This window comes from Protopterus annectens, chromosome 8.part0 (genome assembly GCF_019279795.1).
Source record: "Protopterus annectens isolate FY-2018-M chromosome 8.part0, PAN1.0, whole genome shotgun sequence".
Lineage (NCBI taxonomy): Eukaryota > Metazoa > Chordata > Ceratodontiformes > Protopteridae > Protopterus > Protopterus annectens.
In genome coordinates this window covers 910,900,350-910,922,288 of record NC_056741.1, presented here as the reverse complement: position 1 = coordinate 910,922,288, position 21,939 = coordinate 910,900,350, and the positions used below count along the sequence as shown (strand labels likewise).

Below are 21,939 nucleotides of genomic sequence, written 5' to 3'. Positions count from 1 at the left end.
TCCTGTAAGTCAGGGAAAGATCCCCTCTCAGTAGCCTGAGTATAGAGACATAACCTTTAGGTGATCAATGTAGGACAGAATATTAATGTCCTGAATTATTTTGGTGAGAAACCTTTTTGAGCATTCCAACTGTTGTGTCTGATTAGATACATACCAAAGGGGGCATTGTATTCATAGATAGGTCTAATAAGGGCCAAGCAGAGTGGGATAATAACTTCCTTTAACCTGGATGCCATATCCTTACCTATAAGTTGGGTGACATAGAATGATTTTCTTATTATTTTGGCTACATGTTGTTAAAAAGGCCAGATTGCTGTGTACATATGTTCCCAGATCCCTTATTCCAAGTCAACTTTTAGGGGCATTTTATGAATGGAGTAATTAACTTGCATTGACAGTTTCCCAAAGAACATTATAAAGCATTTTTGGGAACTGAGATTTAGGCCATGGTTTTGGTACCAGTCATTTGTTTATGTTAAAGTCAGGTTCAAGATGTTTGTCCCTTTGGGGGAGTCTATAATAAATTCACATTCATCTGTGAACTTGGTGAGCCACAGGCCTTTAATGTTATCCTTGACTCCACTGGTGACCAGTCTACTGGTGGAGGTGGCCTTACTGATCCAGACTTCTTTGGTCCTGTCTGTGAGCCATCACGCAATCCAGTGAGTTATGTAAAGGTTCCCATCTAGTTCAGAGAGCTTGTCAACAATGCCTGAGTGGGTATTGTACCAAGTGCCTTAGACAGGTCAAGATACACAGTATGCACTGTTTTATCCTCGCTCATTGCCTTGGTGACCCTCTCAAAGGAGTCTAGCAAGTTACCCTTAACAAAGCCAAATTAGGATGAGTCCAGCGTCTGTAGTTTGTCAATGTCCTTGTTTATCATTTCCATGATAATTTGTTCCATGGCTTTGCATATTAGTTCCCTTGGTCAGTTGATGGTCCTCTATTTTGGAGGGGAATAACTGTTGTGGTCCTCCATTCATTTGGAACATAGCCTGTTTCCAGGCTATAATTGAAGAGTGCCTCATATGGTCCTGATGGGTCATGTTTTAGACTTTTCAGGAGGCAACTGCAGATATTGTCGGGACCCATGGGTACAGTGTTCTTGGCTTTAGTGAGTACTGCCAGCACCTGGTCCCTGCTGATAGCTGGCAGAAGTATGTTGGAGGGGATTTCACCCAGTGGAACTGAAGGGTGACGTATGAGACGAATTTTTTCAGCCAGTAGATTTGCTATGTCACGCTGGTCAGCATCGGTGATACCGTTCACTACCAATTAACCACACTGTTGTGTGTTACCTCTAAGTTTCCTGATGTAGCTTAAGAAGGCCTTCCGGTTGTCCTTATCTTGCAAGGCTATCCTGAACTCATAGTTGGCCATAATCAGACCTTTTTATGAGAGTTGCTTTTCCTGATTTTGGCCACGAGTTTTTCTTTTTTATTACATACCTCAGCTAAAGCGTCTTCTGTGTGGAGACATGCGTGAATGGGCGTATCTTCGTTGAAAGTTGTGCGTCAGGCCTGGCAAGTCGGTACGTAAAAATCTTCTGCCAATCATTAGCGGACCGGAGTTCCACTGTGGCGACCCCTAACCGGGAAAAGCCGAAAGATACAACAACAACCTTGCTTAGATGAGGGTTACACCATTGGGGTTTGTTTTTGGTATTTGTTTTGGGATTTTTTCTAGTAAGTACAGCAGCCTCAATGCAGCCATTCATATGTTTGTATAGTGATTCTGTGAATAATTCTGCATAGGAAGTTGTGGTCTCGAGGTTGGGAGGGGGGGTCCTTGAGTTGTGGCAAGCTGTCACATAATAGGATATAGTTTGCCTTTGATTAGTTCCTAACATTGTAATTTAGCTGGATTTTCTGGGTAAAATTTTACTTCAAAAGAGACAGCTTTGTAATCTGACTTCACTAGTGAAGATGTATCATTGGGGGGGGGGGTGCAATTCTCTCCCATGTTGGTGAGTACCAGATCCAGTATGTTTGATCCTCTGGTTGGAGCATGCACTATTTGTTCCAGGGTGTTTGTGTTAATAAAGTCCAGGAAGTGTTGTTCCTGTGAGTTTGAAGCAGTGTGTGTTTCCAGTTTATGGAGGAATAGTTAAAGTCACCCATGAATAGATTGCTTGGATGGTGAGCACCTCTAGCTGGTTTAAGCAATAAGCATGAGACTCTAGAGTCATAGATGGTAACCTGTAGCTAGCCATGATATAGTGAGGGGCTTTATCTATGGTGACTTGCATGTAGATAAACTCCATGGTATCATCCTGTTTAACCAACCTGGAGGCATGTTTGTTGCCAACAAACACCTCCACCTTTGGCCCCAGTCTGTGTTGTTGTTAGTTTAAATGTGTGGAAGGCATTATAACCTTACACTTCTAGAGTATTTTCTATGGCTTTATGCCAAGTCTTGGGCTTGGGTTTTAAAAGGGGTCTCCTGGGGTAGTTTCGGGGGTTAAGGGCAGGATGTTAAATAATGCTAAGATATGGTAGTGTTATTTGATGCACATGCTAGCTGCTCATAGCTTATTTCTGCACAGTTCCACACTGTTTAACAGGTTTCAGATCTAATCCTATTAACTTTATGGGTAAATTTTACTGCCTAGGCATTTCTGCTAAACAGGCCCACTGTCACAGCCCAGTGGGAAGCTCCACACACAGGAAAAAAAGCTCCTGTAATTTTTTAATGTAAAATCACAACAAAAGCAGCTCTCAAGTGCAGATTAAACAACAACTGCCACACAACTAAGTCCCTGGCTAATTCACCCTTCTGCAAAGAGCAAAAAACGTAAAACCCAGCTAACATGGCTTAAAATAAAATAAAATTTATTACAAAGGTAAAAACCTGGTAAGCGCTTTCATGCCACATAAGCACGTCATCAGACCATCATTGTAACACAGTCAGACAACATTTATATACAATTAATTACAAATCTGATGGACTAATGCATGTGATTTCAGAACTGGCTTTAAAGGAACAGCTTCATTTAAACCTAGACCCTTGTCAGCCTGCAGTCCAAGAATCTACTGCAACTCAACACATTCAGTGTGATTCCTAATATTTCCTCCCCTACAATTAACCTCATACAATTGCAAAACCAAAATAAAAAAGTATGGTTATTGCCAGCTGTATGTATGTGTCTGTAAACAGCATTCTTCAAATCGCCCTTCCTAATATCATGCAAGTGTTCTTGAATATGATCTTTAAACGCACCGTTAGTTTTCCCTACATAAAAACCTACATGACTTACAAGATGCCAGCTAAATTAAATTACTACTCTTATAATCAGTGTAAAAGTTAAAATTAAAGACAATTAGTGGAAGAATGAATAAACAATACGTCATTACAAATAAAATCACACATACTACAAGTCCTGCATGCAAAAGTACCAAGTCTTTTTGACTTGGGAGTCTCCTGTTTAAAAAAATTATAGCAATCTTTTCAGGGAGTGACTGTTTTTAAAACAAAACAAATGTGTATCACCTAAACGAGTTTTACATTCATCATCTGTTATCAAAATAGACCATTTTTTCTTAATATTACAAACTAAATGCACATCATTTGACTATGTCATATTCATCCTAAACTTACTTGAGACATTATTGCTTCTACTTATATCCATATTACCTGGATGCAAAAAATATGGTTTAGTTAAATCATTTCTATGCAAGAAGACTTCATTGATAACTAAATCAATTTCACTTTCGGAATAACCTCTGTGCAGAAAATCAGCTTTCATTTCCTTGAATGTATGTAACATACTATCATTCCTATCATTAAACCAAGCCACTCTATAAAATTGGTTCTTAAGTACATTCATATGAATATGTCTGGGATGCATACTATTTCAATGTAAAACATTATTTTTCTTACACAGTTTTTTATACATAGTCATAGATAATATGCCATCACTCTTATTAATACATACATCCAAAAACTCAATATAAACAATGGAATGTTTTAAAGAAAATTTCAAAAATGATGTGGTACTATGGAAATAATTGACAAATTCATCTAAGACATCGACCGATCCAGTCCAAATCAAAAAGATGTCATCAACAAAAAGACAATAATAAGAAATGCACTTCTTAAAAACATTATCATCATTAAATGCATATAGAGACTCCCAGTGAGCTAGAACCATGTTAGCATAGCTATTTGCACATGTGGTGCCCATAGCTACACAACCTTCTGTAGGTACAGTATGTCATTAAATACAAGCACATTATTTTCTAAAATAATTTCCAATAATAAACAAATCAAATAAATCTTATCAATTCTGTACTGGGAATGCGTAGATAAGAAAAGTCTAATAGACTCAGCATCCAGGTCATTGGGTATTACTGTAAATAAAGAATTTACATTCATAGTGACAAGAACAATGTCACCAGCATAGCATCCCTTCGACCAGTTAAATAATGCAAAGAGAGAATGTTTAGTGTCTTTCAGGATTGTATCAACACTATCTAATAGTGGCTGTAGCAGTTTTTCAACACAGATATCAGTTTAGTGGCCCATCCACAACTGGACATTATCAGTCTCATTGGTAGATCAGTTAAGGACTTGTAAATCTTAGGTAAGCCATAGAAGATGGGAATGCTAGGATATTCAACTACACAGAATTCAAATAACTCACGATTTATAGTTTCTTCCGTCAAAAGATCATGCAGACAAACAAAAAAATTATCTATTAGAATATTCAGTTCATATTTAGCAAGTACTCTGTATGTAGAAATGTCAGTTAACATTTTATTCATATTACCTAAAACGTTAGAGCTATCCATTACAGCTATGGCACCTCCCTTATCAGCAGGTCGAATTTGTAAAGCATGAGATGTACTAAGCTCACGCAAATCAATACATTCATCAAGCTTCAAATTATAAAATGTCTTACTGTGTTTATTTGATAAGGTGTTAGAGATGTGATGTTCAAAGGTTTTAAAAAAATGCCTCTACCTATGTTGTATTAACAGGAACAAACTGACTAGATTTTTTAAACATGACTGATTGCTGTGAAACATTGCCATAAAGCACTTTTAAGGAAATATTCCTAGCATAGTCTCAAGTCAGTCAAAACTTCACTTAAAGTGGAACTAGATGCAGGAATAAATGACAAACCCTTATTTAAGATGCTTACTTGATGTACAGATAGAGTCATTGAAGAAATGTTCACTACAGAAGCCTTTGAATCTTGTTCTGTACCGTTGCTCCGAGTTCAAACAGTCCTGTTATTTGCATCCTCTTCAGAGTCTTCCGCCCCCTGCTTGCTGAATGACCTCTCACATTCTGCCTGCCTTCCTTCACTAATTTTGGAAGAAGTGGGAGACTGCTGGAAGTGCTGCTTCTGCAAAGAGATTTGAGCCACACAGATTAGAAAAGCCAACAAACAGAGAATGACTATTTTTGTCACAAAGTGAAATAACTGCTTTAAAAAAGCTCAAAAAGTAGTGATCACTGTATAAAGCAAGTACAAGTGCAGTTAATCAAAATATTCTTATTTTAGCCTGGATGGCTCTGGATGGGGTGTTACATGGTTCTCTGTAAGTGAACAAAGAGCCTTGCAATTTGCCTGATTTATAGTGGTCCACCTAACTCATATCATGTTTATCTGTTTTTGTAAGTGCCTTTAAGGCATGATGAAAAGAGTATTCCTGGTATGTAGTTGTCCCCACCCCGATATTGCAATATTTGCTTGTTAGTCTAGGTGAGAGTTGAAGTGTGACAGCCCCCCCAAACATGCACACAACCCCCTACCCAATCATATTCAGACACAAATGCACACACACTCACACACACACACACACACACACACACACACACACACACACACACACACACACACCGCACACACACACACGCCTACCCTACCTATCCCCTAACAAGCTCCTAGGCGCTATCATTGACAATCAACTAAAATTTGATCTACACATCCAAAATTGCATAAAAAAGACCCACCATAAACTTGGCCCGCTCTGTAGAAACAAAATATTCCTCACCAAGTATTCTAGACTTTCCCTTAGCCATGCCTGTCTTCTTCCCTGTCTACTCTATGCCTCACCCTTCTTAACCAATCTACAATCCTCTCTAAAGTCTAAACTTGAACTCACCTCTGACAAAGTCACTAGGTTTGCTGCAAATCAACCCAACAACTCACACCACTGCCTCTCTGTCAAATCCCTTAAACAGGCTTGAACTCCTGCACCACCTCCTACTACCTCAACTACTTCTTACTCCATTTTCAACAAACCTACCGTGTGCCCCTCCATCTAATCCCTCCCCTCCTTCTATACTCCAAATCAGTCTCTCTGCACTGCTGACCAGTTTCTCTTGGAAATCTAGAAGCCCAAAAGAAAAGTTGGCCAACATTTCTACAGTTATTCTGTTGCCTTAGCTTGGAACAAACTTCCTTTGTCCATCAGAACTATATCCAATACCCTTAACTTCAAAAAAGCTTTAATAGAATCTGTGCTGAACTCATGAATCTGCTCCTGCCAAAACCTAACCTATCTCTAATTCCCCTAAGTCTTCCAATCCATATACTCCTTATTTATAAACCTCCAATGATATGCAAAAACATAATCATTTTAATGTTCTCCTCTTCAACCTATGTGATACCTTCTTAAACTCTTTATTGAATTGTATTTTTACACTATATTTCCTTAATGTAGGGCTTGTCCATTTGCTTTATTTTCTGTAAGTGAATATAAGTGATTCTCTTACTGTTTTTATTTACTTTTATACTCATGTTCTTCATTGCTTGTGGATTGAACTGTTTTATACCAAATGACAAATTTTATTGGCATGTATAATTTTTTTTCATATTTAACATCGGTCTTTTATCTGAAGCTTACTGTACTTGATGTTATTTCTGTTTTTGCAACTTTTCTGTATTGGAGCTTTATCTCCAGCCTCCACTAAAAATGGACTTATGCTCAGTCGGTCATACACGGTTAGCAAATGTCAAAATAAATAAAAACGTACCCCCCCGACTGTGACCTTCCAGGTAGGTACACACTCATACATTCAGACTTACAGCTCCACACATAACACATATGCTTATTTCCTCCAACATTACCTGTCCTCCAAACTTCCCAACAGTTACCTCTACCACATTGAGTGGCCAATGTTCATTAACATGAGTGGCTGGGAGCAGCTGTGTTACTTTATGCAGCCAAGTGACTCTCTGAAACTGCAGGCATTTATTGGGAAGAGTACATGACTATTTAGCATATATCTCTCCCCTGGAATGCCTCATTTAGCATGGCTACAGAGGCAGCGCACAGTGGTACTTTATATCTTTGTGCTAAAGCACCCTGGCAGGGAAGTCTGAGTACAACATGGTTGCAATGAGTGTACACCTCCTGGTAACCTTTCAGAATTTACTCCAGCAATTTCTGCTGCTTAAATAAAGGGAGCAGTGAGTGTTTTGAATATAGTAATAGGAATATGTGCTGGTATAAAATTTACAGTTTGTACTTGCTGGTGCATAAATTCAAATATAGCAGAAAAATATAGATAGCAAAATGGCTAAACACTAACAGAGTTTCAAAATTGCTGAGTCGATATATGGCCTAGTAATGCTTTTTTGCTACTGGGTAAAATTGGGTAGCTTAAGTGCTTCTTTACACAGCAAGTAACGTTCCAGCTTCTGGATAGTAAAACATTTTAGTGCTCCTAAAAGATTCTGGCACAAAAACTTATACACTGTTGTATACTTTGGTGAGTACTGACTAAAACATCAGAAAAGAAAGCACATGCAAAGAAATGCTAGAAGACTTTTCAAAACCATTTGAATTTGAAATGCTTTACAAAATACTGAATAACTGATAAGTGTTTTAGCTGGGGCAGCTTATGATACAGACTACTGGGCTGCACACACACCCAGTTTCTAAAAAAAAAAAAACAACTTTATTTCCCACTTAGGCACTTGGAACTCAATAATGAATGTACATGACTGGAGCTCCATGGGGATTCACAAATTCAGGCTTAACAAGCTGTATAGCTGTTGAGGATGTCAGAGACTTCATTCAACCAGTGTTTCACCAGGCTGCTGCATGAAGCAACAAGGAGCCCTTTTTATTCTCACTCAACTGAGGCAGCCTGAGACTGAAAGAGGAGGAAAGGTTTAGTGTATTTTGCTGGGACAGGATCATTAGAATGCATATTTTTTTTTTTTTTGGCAAATAAGCCAGGCCAACATTTAGGAAAAGATATGCTCCCCCTCACACACACACACACACACACACACACACACACACACACACACACACACACACACAATGCGTGTGTGTGTGTGTGTGTGTGTGTGTGTGTGTGTGTGTGTGTGTGTGTGTGTGTGTGTCTGTATCTGTTTGTGCGAGGAGGGACATATCTTTCAAATGTCCCTGATTTTGCAGCTTTCTTTATTTTGCTCTTTATCTGCAAGCTAACTGCATGTTTTTGTGTAGAGAAAATATTATTTACTTCTGTAACATCTTTGCAGCAAAATATTGACATATAAGCTGTTGTACAGATTGTACTTTAATACAGTGATTTTAAGAAGCACGTGGAAATGTCTGAAAGTGACCTTTCGGTCTTACCTATATAATATGCGGTGCAAACTTAACATAATGCTGCATAAACTACACTCTTAGTGGTACAATCATATCTATCATTAATTAATACTCTGTATCCCCTTACAGTCACGTTATTACACAATAAAATATATTTACAATAATTAGTGTCTGCAACAATGCATCCTGTAAATCACTGCATTCTTTGAGGTGTGCACCAGTCTCTCTAGAATGCACTTTAAAGTTAATTAATGATAGATATCATTGTATTACTAAGAGTGTAGTCTATACAGAATTATGTCAAGTTTGCACCCCATATTATATAGATAAGACTGAAAGGTCACTTAAGAAATGTATCCATGAACACTGTTATGATATTAAGAAAAACAAAAACAATAGTGCACTAGCTGAGCATAATGCCTTGAATGATAAACACTGGTTTAAGTTTGCAATTTTGGAAAAGGTAAAACAAAATGAAAGGGGCAGTCCCTGGGCAATCCTTCTTGAAAAGAAGGAATTGTATTGGCAGCTACGGCTGAATGCAACTAGCTACCCAGCTCTTACTGAGCAGGTCTCGATCACTAGTGTTCTAAGATTAAAAGCACTTGAAAGATGATGTGGTAAAGTAAAAGATTTTGTTTCTGCGATGAGTCCTATGAATTAGGACTACTTTAGGATTAGACTTGAATACAAACTTTTATGTTTTTTAGGCACTTAAGTAACTTGCTTGTCAGATTATCAGATTGTATCTTTTTAACAAAAAAGGAGGGTGTGTGTGTTTGTAATTGTAGTACCTGATTGGTTTAGCTTATAGTTTGATATTATTGATTGGTTTTAAACTGATCTGTTTCGTTTTGGTGTTTTTCATAGGTTGGTACTAGGCTATCGGCCCTAGGGCCTATACAAGCCTAGCCAAAACAATTCCCTGGATATTTTTTCCCAAATATTTACTTCCCTGGACCCCTGTCTAGCAGGATGACTGACATGAACCATGGGGTGAATTTCCTATCTCCCATCCAATCGTCAAGGTTCCTTTTGAAGAGGGCCAAGAAGGTGCGCTGCTTGACATGTATGGGCAGTCTATTCCGGAGTATGGGGAGTCTCTGGGTCAGGAACCTATCCCTCCAGCATGTTTTGTTCATTGTGATGACAAGGTTTAGATCCCTGGAGCGTGTGGCTCTGAGGAATTGGGATTTCTTTAAGTGGAGCATGTCCAACAGCTCAGAGTTTGACATGGCCTTGTATGTTAAGTAGAGATCGCCTCTGAGTAGATGATATGCCACACAGTATCGCTGGAGGTTTTTTTAGATGGTCAGCATATGGCATCTGCTTTAGGCCTGTGATTCTTTTAGTGAGGTATTTCTGTGGTCATTCCAGCTGTTGCAGATGTCTTTTGAGGTACATACCAAATGGGGCGTAATACTCTATAATGGGTCTAATGAAGGATGGGTACAGTGGGACAATGACCTCCTTTTTTCTGGAATAAAATCCCTTAGTGATGAGGTGTGCCACATAGAAGGATTTCCTGACTGCTGTGGCGATGTGGTTATCGAAAGTGAGACCACTATCCACCTGTGTCCCTAAGTCTCTCATCACACTTTCGATGTTTAGTGTACTGCCACTTATGTGGTAATTCATGGGTACATGTTTTTTTCCAAAGGGGATAACTATACATTTCTTGGCATTAAGCTTGAACCCATGGCTCTGGCACCAAGCATCTGTTTCTGTAAGGCCCTTTTGTAGAATATCCACATCATTTGGGGATTCAGTAATGGCTCCCAGTTTGAAGTCATCTGCGAACTTTGTTAGCCAGAGTCCCTTAGTGTTGCCTGTACTTCAGAGAAGTAGATGCCAAACAAGAGCAGTTACAGGAATGAACCCTGAGGTACTCCACTTGTCACTTATCTGGAGCTGGATTTGGAGTCGGCTACTTTTACAGTCTGAGTTCTGTCAGTAAGCCAGTTGGCAACCCATCCAGTGACGTAAGGATTTATGCCCAGCTTAGTAAGTTTATCTATGATTCCAGGGTGGGGGATGGTGTTGAAGGCCTTGGCATGTTCCAGATAGGCTGTGTAGACCACCTTACCCTCGTCCACAGCTCTGGAGACTGATTCGAAGAAGTCAGTCACGTTCAGCAGACAAGATTGACCCTTCACGAACCCAAACTGGGTGGGGTCCAGTGTTTGAAGGATGACAATGTCTTTGTTTATAAGTTCCATGATAATGCGTTCCATGCCCTTGCAGATCAGGCTCATCAGACTGATGGGACGGTAGTTCCCAGGATCCAAGGTGGATCCCCCTTGTGGAGTGGGATAACTGTAGCTGTGCGCCACTCAGTGGGCATGAAGCCTGAGGTGAGGCTATGATTAAACATGACACTTATGCCAGTTCATTTTGTAGTTCATGTAGTACACAGCCCGGGATGTCATCTGGTCTCATGGATGCTGTACTCTTAGCTTTGGACAGTACGGTTTCTACCTGTGTGGCTGTGATTACCAGAGTTTGGCAATCTTTTGGTATTGAGATGGGCCCTTTGGTGGTGAGAGGGGGGTGAAGTTGGCACTAAATTGATCTGACAGGATATTGGCAATATCCTTAGGATCAATATATTTAATTCCATTCTGTTGTAGCTCAGAACAGATCTGATCATTGCCATTTAGATTCTTGACATAACTATAGAATGCCTTGTGGTTGTCTTTGGAATCTTTGGCAATTTTATTTTCGTAACTAGCTTTTGAGGATTTTATGAGGGATCTCAGCTTCTTACTGAGGCTGGTAAGGGAGTTTTTTTGCCTCCTGGGATTTTCCTCTTTTCTGCAACAGTTTCTTCCTTCTGTTGTATAGTTTGTTTATAGCAGCGGATCACCAGATTGTCTTCCTTTTTTGGAGGAGAGCATCTTGGTTCTGTTTGGGATGGCATGATTCATGCACCAGTGGATGTGCTCATACAGTGCCTTAGTGTAGGATTCAGCAGTCAAACTTTCAGATCCCTTCTGCATGGGTGTCATGAAGTTTGTCACTTCTGACTTGAATAGCATGAAGTTGGCTTTGGAGAAGTTTTTTACGGTGGTTTCCTTGCTGGGGGGGTGGGGGTAGGATGTAGATGTCAAGGGTGATTTGCTTATGGTCAGACCTGACCAATGAGGGGGTAACCACTGGTGTGGAGCATCTATTTTCCATGTTGGTAATGACCAGGTCTATGGTATTGGAGGCCCTGGTGGGAAAATGGATTAGTTGGTCCAGGGCATTGGAATTTATGAATTCCAAGAACCGTTGGGAAAAGGTGTTGGTACCCAAGTAGTTTTCCCAGTTAATGGCAGGGTAGGTAGTTGAAATTAACCAGTATTAGTGTGTTTGGTTCTATCTTAATATTTTCCAGTATGTTTAGAAAGGTGTAGTGAGAATCTTGGGGCATGGCGGGGGATCTGTAGCAAGCTACAATTTGGATTGCAGTCTTACCTAGTGTTAGTTGCACCTGGAGAATTTCAGATGCATTGTGTGGGGCAACTAGCCTGGAGGTGTGAATATACTTGGTGAATATGGACACACCTCCACCTTTAGGGTGTCGGTCTTGGTTTTGTAGCCGAAAAGTGTGTTAAGAGTTGTAGCCTGGTTGCATTGAACCAGGTCTCGGTTACTGCACAGATATCAATGTTCTCCATTTTTAGGAGTGCCTCGAGAGAGTGCATTTTGAGGTTTAGACTTCTAGCATTGAGTAGCATTACCTTCAGATTTTGCATGCTTGTATCTGTTACTGTGGTGGTTTTGTCCTTTGAACCTTGCCTAAAAAAGGCACTATAGGGGTGGCAAGAGCTTTAGCCAGTAACCTGAATCCCAGGGGTGACAGGTGCAGACCATCTTTGGCAAAGCATCATGGTTTGTCGATCATGTCTTCCCAGGCAGACAGATACTGGATCCCCTTTGAGTGAAACCAGAAGCTTAGCCAATTGCTGAAGTCAATCATTTTTGTCCTTATACTGCGATATCATTCTGGGCGATGGCTGGATGCTACTCAGGGCTAGGGTCATACCTGCCTGGGCTACAAGATCAGAAAGCTCCTCCATGTCTCTTTTCATGTAGTCAAGGGAGGTACGTCTCAAGTCATTCACTCCAACATGGACAATGACAGACTCATAGTTGTACTTGTTGTGGAGTGACCTGAGTGCATGTGTTATGTGGTGGATCCTGGCACCTGACAGGCAGCTGACTGTAATTTTCTCCATGTTTAGCCTGGTGAGTGGGACATCAGTGTGCCTGACTATAGAGTCACCTATGATTAAAGTGTCGGGTATATTGTCTTGCCTTAGGGGCTGTTGTTGGGTGGCACACTGGTGTTGTGAGCTATGTGTCACTTTGGTTGTGACTGGTGTTTGTTTGCATTTCAGCTTCGGAGGTCCTTGTTGCTTGGGCAGGTTAATGTTAAGGGCCTCCGCATATGTGGGTTTAGTGTTGCTATGTGTGGGTGTTGATGGTGTGGGTTTTAAGGGCTATGCGTTGCTTGAGGGGTAGTGCAGGTGTTAACCTTCTCCTCTTGACTGTCTAGCACAGTCTTGGTCGGAGAGAGCTTTGCTTCCAGTTTGGCTATGTAAGTGCATCTCTCGCAGGTTGTAGTGCTGGGCGGTAGGAGGAGAGGGTTGTCTGTGTACATGAGGCAGTTGCCGCATTGCCCCAGTATGCCTGGATTCACTAGGTGGACAGGAGAAATCACTGGAAGCTGACCCTTGGACATGCCTATTTAGGGGCTTTTTATGTAAAGTACAAGAGCTGTTTTCCCTTATCTTTGCTATGCACTTTGGAATTATAGCCTGTTTAGTGCCTACGATTAATTTCTCCTTATTGACAAGGAGAGTTGAGTGCTTGTATCACTTTCAGGCTTCCTAGTGCTTTCCAGCAGGTTCCAGAGCAAGTGCTAGTCACAGGGATTCAGACTTTAGTACTACTACTGAGAAACCAGCTAGTTCTAAGGGAAAATTTGAAGAGCAGACTTTCTGACACCTGGAATAATTTAACTGTAGCCCTGTGGTGCTGCACGATGCGAAAAATGCGCAAACACACACGTTTTTAAGCCAGAAAGTTGAAAGGGATAGAAATCAGCCCAAAAAGGCTAATAAAATTACAATTTCAGAGCTGGAAATCACTCCTCTAGTGTTAGATAGGCAGTACAATGCTCACCACTCCCACTGGTAAGCAGTAGGATTCCCTCTACCACAGCAAGGTCTGGGTAGCTCTGAGCACAGAAAATAAAGTCCTGAGACAAGCAAAGCCTGGGATCTGATCTGGACTATACTGGCTAGGAAAGGTGGGAAATAAGCAAACAAGATAGTATTTTTTGTTAAAACAGGCTAAACAATGCAATAATACAGTAAATAAACACAGAAAAGGCTAATGCACTTGAGTGTGTAGTCCTAAACAGTAAATGCAATAAAAACTCTACAAAATTAGCAATTTAAAACTTTTTAAATGAAGCATGGCAAGTGCACAACTGAAAAACGATTTAAGAGGCAGTAATACAGTAGAATAAGTAGCTAGTCTACATATACAGAGAATTGTATATACATATATATATATATATATATATATATATATATATATATATATATATATATATATATATATATATATATATATATACAGAAAAGCAGCTAAAATACACTTAACTCAGATGCAGTGCAACCTAGAGCACTTGAGTTGTAGCAATATTAAGGCAAATACAGTTTTAATAAATGCACTAAAATATACTCTATATTTTCAAAATGCTTAAGGAGCACAGTCAGAACACAAGGAGACTTAGGCAATTTTTGTATTTATTTACTTTTTAAGAAAGAGAGAAAGGAAGAACAGAAGGCCTTCTCAGATGTTCTCTCTGTATTAGGTAGAATGAGCTAATGACACTAGACTGAGAGGAGTGTCCCAGATCAAATTTACAGTAGGGGCGGGCAACTGCAAAGCCAAGAAGTATAGCAACAAGACACCAACAGGGAGGGAGGGTGAGAATCAATACTAAAGCTATTAGCCCACACTCTTAACACTACAGAAATCTTTATGACAGCAGTGAGCCACAAAATGAAAGTTTTTAAACAGATAAAGGAGCAAAGAGATTCTACAGAATGCTTTTAACTGCAAACAAATCAGTTACCCGTACAGATTAGTTAATTGCAATAAAATACTGTAAAAAGTATGCAGCAGGCAATAAAAAGTGCTATATATAAATTTCTAGAATCAATAACCAGTATAAATACGCCAAAAAAACAGGATACTTATATATCTTAGATCAGAGTTGTAGTCAATGCCCCTCCTCCACTCTGCTCAGTGTGTATAGGCAGAAATCCTCTCAAAGTTAGGGCTTAAATACCAGAAGATACAATCTTAGACAACTTTTTTTTTTAAAAAGCACAAAAGAACCAGCCCCCACTAGCCAGCAGCCAATCAGCACAATCCAGCCACGAAGGTAAAGAAAGGCTTCTGCTAATTCAAGATGGCCTGTTCATGTGCTCAGAACAATCACTGCAAAAACATACAGGCCCAGAGCCAGCAAATCTGAACTGGGACAATACTACAGCTATTAGCCTACACTCTTAACACAACAATATCTTTATGACAGCAGTGAGCCACAAAATTAAAGTTTTTAAACAGATAAAGGAGCAAAGAGATTCTAAGGAATGCTTTTAACTGCAAACAAATCAGTTACCCATGCAGTAAAAAGTATGCAGCAGGCGATAAAAAGTGCTATATATAAATTGCTAGACTCAATAACCAGTATAAATACGCAAAAAAAACAGGATACTTATATATCTCAGATCAGAGTTGTAGTCAATGCCCCTCCTCTACTCTGCTCAGTGTGTATAGGCAGAAATCCTCTCAAAGTTAGGGCTTAAATACAAGAAGATACAATCTTAGACAACTTTATTTTTTTAAAAAAGCACAAAAGAACCAACACTCACTAGCCAGCAGCCAATCAACACAATCCAGCCATGAAGGTAAAGAAAGGCTTCTGCTAATTTAAGATGGCCTGTTCATGTGCTCAGAACAATCACTGCAAAAACAAACAGGCTCAGAGCCAGCAAATCTGAACTGGGACAATACTAAAGCTATTAGCCTACACTCTTAACACTACAGAAATATTTATGACAGCAGTGAGCCACAAAATGAAAGTTTTTAAACAGATAAAGGAGCAAAGAGATTCTAAGGAATGCTTTTAACTGCAAACAAATCAGTTACCCATGCAGATTAGTTAATAGCAATAAAATACAGTAAAAAGTATGCAGCAGGCAATAAAAAGTGCTATATATAAATTGCTAGAATCAATAACCAGTATAAATACAACAAAAAAAACAGGATACTTATATCTCAGATCAAAGTTGTAGTCAATGCCCCTCCTCCACACTGCTCAGTGTGTATAGACCAAATAAACAGCCTCTGCAAGGCTCGAACCCAGGAGCCTGCACCTCATAGCTAATGTGATTTACCACTAAGCCATTAAAAAATACGCTCCGTGCCTATACAAGTGCCACTGGACTTCTTTTGTCTAGCTCTTAGTTTTATTTTATTTTTATTTTGAATTTGTGAAATGGACTGGAGCACTGATCTCCTTGTACTTCAGTAAAATCATTCAGTACATTGTGTTTCAGTCTCAGCCCAGGGTAAGCATAATAGATACATGGCATTATATACAGAGTGAATGACAAATGCAATATATACATATATCACATACAATATGAACATCAGAGTTGGTTTGAGGTATAAAGGCAATAGACACATGACATTTTCTTGGAAGATAAAGGCCTGGTTGACATTAAGGCAACTCTACATTTTACTTTAGTGGAGCAAAACAAAATAAAAAAATGTGTGATTTAGGTAGGTTGATTTATGTTACACTGAAGCCATTTTAAGCTCTTACTTAGAGGAAAACATAATTAGAAGTGTGTGAGACTTCTTTTATTAATGTATATTGTTTAGCATTATATTCACTTCTACTTATTATGGCTTATACTGGTATCTCCTATCAAGCCTGTTCCTTTTTGCATATTCCCAGTTTGTGTGGTACTCCTTGGTTTCTCATAAACCACCTTGCATGCTTATTATCACATTTATTTATCCAGAAAGTAAGGGCATTTCTGGAGTTTTGATAAGTAACACCCAGGGTTAAAAGTTGGACTGTAGGACTCCGTCTGTACATAATAATAATAGCTAGGAAAGTCTAAGATGAAGTGCCATCATTAGGGATGTTAATATAAAATGTGTTTCAGTGCTAGGTATTGTACCAAGTAATTTTAATCTGTTGCCATTCCTAACTTTTGCAACTTTTTGTTTGTGCAGAGTCTGCATGTACTCCCTATATTAGTGTGGTTTTTATCCACATGCTCACGTGTCTTAGTTTCTTCATGCAAACTCTCAGCTATATAACATATGTTTTTGGCCATCTGTGTTTTTACTTTCAACTCAGTCTAATAACACAGGGGTAACCATTTTTTTTCTTTTTAAAGGGATAGGAAGCTAAGCACTATTCCCAGATTTGTATATCCTTGCAAGAATTTGTCTTCTCAGTTTATTGGAGAACTACTATTTTGTTGGCTTTACGCTGTAGATACAACTTATTTTCCTTGAAGGAAAAAAAATGACACTGAATATCTTTCCTTTCTCATTATTGTTTTGTTCAGGCCATCATTAGAACAACAGTCTGTTAAAAAACCTGCAAGATGCAGCTCAGATCATTTAGAAACCTATAACTTCTGGAGACTGTTCAGCCCCCAAACCCCCGACTTAATCTGATCAATTTCGCCAAACTTATTACACTGGAGTCATAGCCTGCTAGGCTATATTTAAAAGCATGATGAAGAATTACAAAGTAAAACAAAGTGAATGACGGGGCAGGAGAGAGGCACTGGGGAAGTGTAGGAGGCTAGTGTTTGGCAAGGGCCCCCATGGAGTCCTTTGTCTATCCATTTCACTTTCACTTAAGGCTGGCCTTGTTGATTGCAAGTTAGATATCTGACATGTATCTATTCAGTAAAGTAGCTATAATGAGTGGATACATACTGAGGCAGTCTATAGTTGAAACTGAGTGACCCATCTGTTATTTGGTCACAGATGATGGTCATTGACCTGCTGTAATATCATCCCACCCATTCAGCTGCTTCCTGCAGCCTCCCCTTTTTTTGAAGTCACCACCCAACACTGTGGCTTAGATTTCCTAAGAAAATCAAATGACTCATTAAATAATTTGGAGGAGGTCAAACAGCTGCATAAACAAGCTAAGAACTTAAAGTTTGAAAAGCGACTAATTGATCTAATTTACTGAAAGACGTATTTAGAATGGAACAATAATCTCCTTGGACCCATATACCATACCTTTGTTTATATGTTGCACAATATGGAATGATTACCTTGCTACTGTAGACACATAATGGTCAAATGGCTAGATTACTGTCTGTGTCCCCCTGGCAACTGGGTCGATTGTTAGGGCTGTGTTGTCAATATGATAGTTAACATGGGTAGACGATTTCCCAAAGGATAATATTATTAATTTCTTGGTATTTAGTTTTAGTCTATGGCTCTGACATAAGTTATTTGTCTGTGTCAGCTCTACCCGGAGAACATTAGTGTCAGTCGGGGATTCTATGACTACTAATTTGGAATCATCTGCGAATCATCTGCCAGAGGCCCTTTACTTCAGAGAAATGAATGCAAAAACTCAGCGGTCCCAAGGCCAATTCATGAGGGACTCTGTTTTTGACTAGCCTCTTTGTAGAGATGGACTCCCCAATTCTAACTTCCTGGGTCCTGTCTGTGAGCCAGCTGGCTATCCACTGGCTGTCATAAGGGTTTATACCTACCCTCTTGAGTTTGTCAACAATGCCCAAGTGGGATATTGGGTCAACTGCCTTGGCCACGTCAAGGTAGGCAGTGTGAACTGTTGTGCCCTCATCCATTGCTTTTGTGACCTTCTGAAAGAAATTCATCAGTTTGAGTAGGCATGACCTGTCCTTGACAGAACCAAATTGGATTGGGTCCAGTGTTTGGTGGTTTTCTTTGTCATTACTGATCATTTCCATGATGATTCTTTCCATAGTTTTGTACAAGAGACTAGTGAAACTTACGAGTCCGTAGTTTCCAGCATCAGTAGATGGCCCAACATTGTACAGAGGGATAACTTTCTTTTTTCCATTCGTGAGGCATAAAGCCTGTTTGGAGGCTACAGTTAAATAGCAATTCCAGAGGGCCTGATAGGCCATATTTCATGTTAATTAGAAGGCATCCTGGGATATTGTTTGGGCCCATCGATGCTGTGTTCTTGGCCTTAGAGAGAGCATTGAGGACTTGTTCCCTAGTGATAATAGGGGAAGTTATATTTGATGGTACTTCCTGGGGGGGGTGAGGTGGAGAAAGAGATAAAGTTAGAGCTACATCTGTAGTCCAGTAGGTTTGCTATATCTTTTGTCTCAGTATAGGTGGATCCATTAACAATAAGCTCTACACACAACTGTGTATTGCCTTTGAGGTTGTGGACGTAGCTAAAGAATGCCTTGTGGTTGTCCATGGCTGGGGAGGCCAAATTTAACTCAAATTTGACTTTGGTAGACTTTATTTGACATCTGAGTTGTTTATTTTGATGAGAGTGCTTTTATCCTGCTGGGTGCTATGCCTCCTAATTTTTGCTGTGATTTTCTTCCTTCTGCTATACAACCTGTTGATGTTGTGATTCCTCCAAGGTGGCTTGCTTTTTTTTTTTTTGAGATACCTTTGTAGTGGTGGGTACAGCTGCCTGTGTGCAGCTATTAACATGCTGGTATAGGGTTTCTGTGAACAGTTTGGCTTAGGCATCAGTGTTCTCAGGGTTTATGGGGACTTGAAATTTTGTCAGGTTATCAATTAATAGTAGCAAGTTACCCTTAGAGTAGGTCATGAACATTCTAGGGTTAGCTGGGGTTCTGAGTTTTATTTTTACTTCAAAGGAGATAGTTTTGTGGTCTGACCTTACCAGAGAAGACTTTACATCTGGGGGTACTCAACACTTTCTAATATTAGTAAGGACAAGATCCAATATGTTTGCAGCCCTGATTGACATATTGATAATCTGGTCCAGACAGTCTGTGTTTACAAAATCCAGGAATCTCTGTGCCTGCATGTTATGTGCTATATATTATTTCCAGTTAATACTGGGGTAAACAAAGTTGCCCATGGTACTGGGTTGGATGGTGAGTGTTTCCAATATGCTTAAATACATGTCATAGGTTTCCTAGGTCCTAGACTGAGATCTATAGCTTGCAAGGGAGTGGTATGGGATTTTGTCTATGGTGATTTGAACGTGGAGAAGCTCAAGTGCATTGTTCTATTTTATCAGCCTTGAGGTATATTTATTATTTATATAAAGTGAGGCACCTTCACCTTTAGTACCTGTCTGTGTAGTAGCTGGTCTAAATGTGTGGAAGGCATTATAGCCTTGCACTGCTTGTATGCTGTCTGTGGCTTCAAACCATATCTCAGAAAATGCACAGATGTCAGCTTTGTCTAGGGTGAGGACAGCTTATAGGGAATGGAGTTTCTTGTCTAGACTCCTAGCATTGAGCAGTAGCACCTTTCAATTACCTTGGTTTTGTTTCCTATGTTAGAAGTACTTTCAGTTTGGCATTGCCTAAAAAGGCAGTATGGGTAGGACAATGTTTTAGCTAATATTCTTGGCTCACAATGGAGTGTTCAATGACCAGAATGTTGGATTGTGTGGTGGCTTGTGTTATGGGCTTAGAAGTAGATGCTCCATGAGATGGGGCTGTATGTGTTGATGTGGGTGTTGTTTTGAAAGAGTGCATTCAGGGCTGATGATGGTAATTCTTATGTGTACATAATCTAGGAAGTCTTTTGGGTTTAGGAAGTTTACATTTAAGTGCCTCAGCATATGTGGATCTGTGATTCTGCTTTGTATTGTATGTGATGGGTGCAATGTGTGTACTACTGATAACCTCCTTGACATCAGGAATGCTTTTATGTGACAGCTTTGCCTGCAGTCCACTCAGCCATCCACAACCCCTTTTTCCCTTTTTTGCACAAGAGGGTTGGGGTGTCATTGCAACAATGGCAATCATCTAGAGCTAAGGTTTACACCACTGGGCAGCTAGCCCTGCCACAGTACTTCTTACACACACACACACACACACACACACACACACACACACACACACACACACACACACACACACACACACACACACACACACGCACACGCACACACACACACACACACACACACACACACACACACACACACACACACACACGTACGTACGTACGTACACACATATGGGCAATTTAGAGTATCCAATCCACCTACTGCATGTCTTTGGACTGTGGGAGGAAACCAAAACATCTGGAGGAAACCCAGGCAAACATAGGAAGGACAGGCAGATGCTGCACAGAAGGCACCCGAGCTGATCATCAGACCAGGGAACATCTTGCTATGAAGCAACAACACTCTCCTCTGTGCCACTATGCTGCCAGCAAAGTAGCACGGTGGATAGCATTGCTGCCTCACAGGGCAGCACAGAGCTTTGCATCTACTGACATTGCGTAAATACATCTCTAACATACTTCATCAGATTGTTTCAGAATTAGGTGGTTGTCAGTTTACACAAGGCAATGTCAACGTTACCTCTGGATGCCCATATCCACCAAGCTGATAAAAGAGATAGTGGGAAAGTTCATATCCATGGCAACAGGCCTTTTTTTATTGATTAAACGGTTGTGAGGAGAATATAAAATAATGTCAGGAGTGTCTTATTTGCAGCTCTGGGGGCGATGCTTGTCACTGTAAACTTGTTGCCCTGTGTGCAAATAGATATTGGTGAAATTTCATAGGTTCATAGATGTGTACTAGGCTAATAGCCCTGAAGCCTTTACAAGCCTAGCCCATAGAAGTGCCCTGGCATTGTGACGCCCAACATTAGTTCCCAGTGCCTCTATCAAGTAGAGCCACTGGAGTGATCCCTGGGGTGAACTTTCTGTTTCCCATCCACTCATCAAGACTTCTCTTGAAGATAGCCAGTGAGGTGCGCTGCTTGACATGTATGGGAAGTCTATTCCAGAGCATGGGTAGTCTCTGGGTTATGAACTTGTCCCTCCAGCATGTTCTGTTGATTGTGGTAATGAGGTTGAGGTCTCTGGAGTATGTGGTGCAGAGGGATTGTGATTTCTTTAGATGTAGCATTTCTAACAGAGCTGGGTCAGACATGGCTTTGTAAGTCAAGCAGAGATCGCCTCTTAGTAGACGATATGAGACAGAGAATAACTGGAGTTTTTTTGAGTCTGTCCATGTAGGACATGTTTAAGGCCTAGGATCCTCTTTGTGAGGTACTTTTGTGGCCTCTCCAGCTGTTGCAGGTGTCTA

At 40.1% G+C, this 21,939-nt stretch overlaps 1 long non-coding RNA gene across 1 annotated transcript in view; it reads right to left on the bottom strand.

Annotated features, from left to right (window-relative positions):
* Nucleotides 1-5,146: 5,146 nt before the first annotated feature.
* The window catches only part of LOC122809151, a 392,405-nt gene continuing 375,612 nt past the window's right edge, over nt 5,147-21,939 (bottom strand). Inside the window, exon 2 of the long non-coding RNA XR_006365864.1 lies at nt 5,147-5,353. This is a non-coding gene — a long non-coding RNA (uncharacterized LOC122809151). The remainder of the gene's footprint in view (nt 5,354-21,939) is intronic.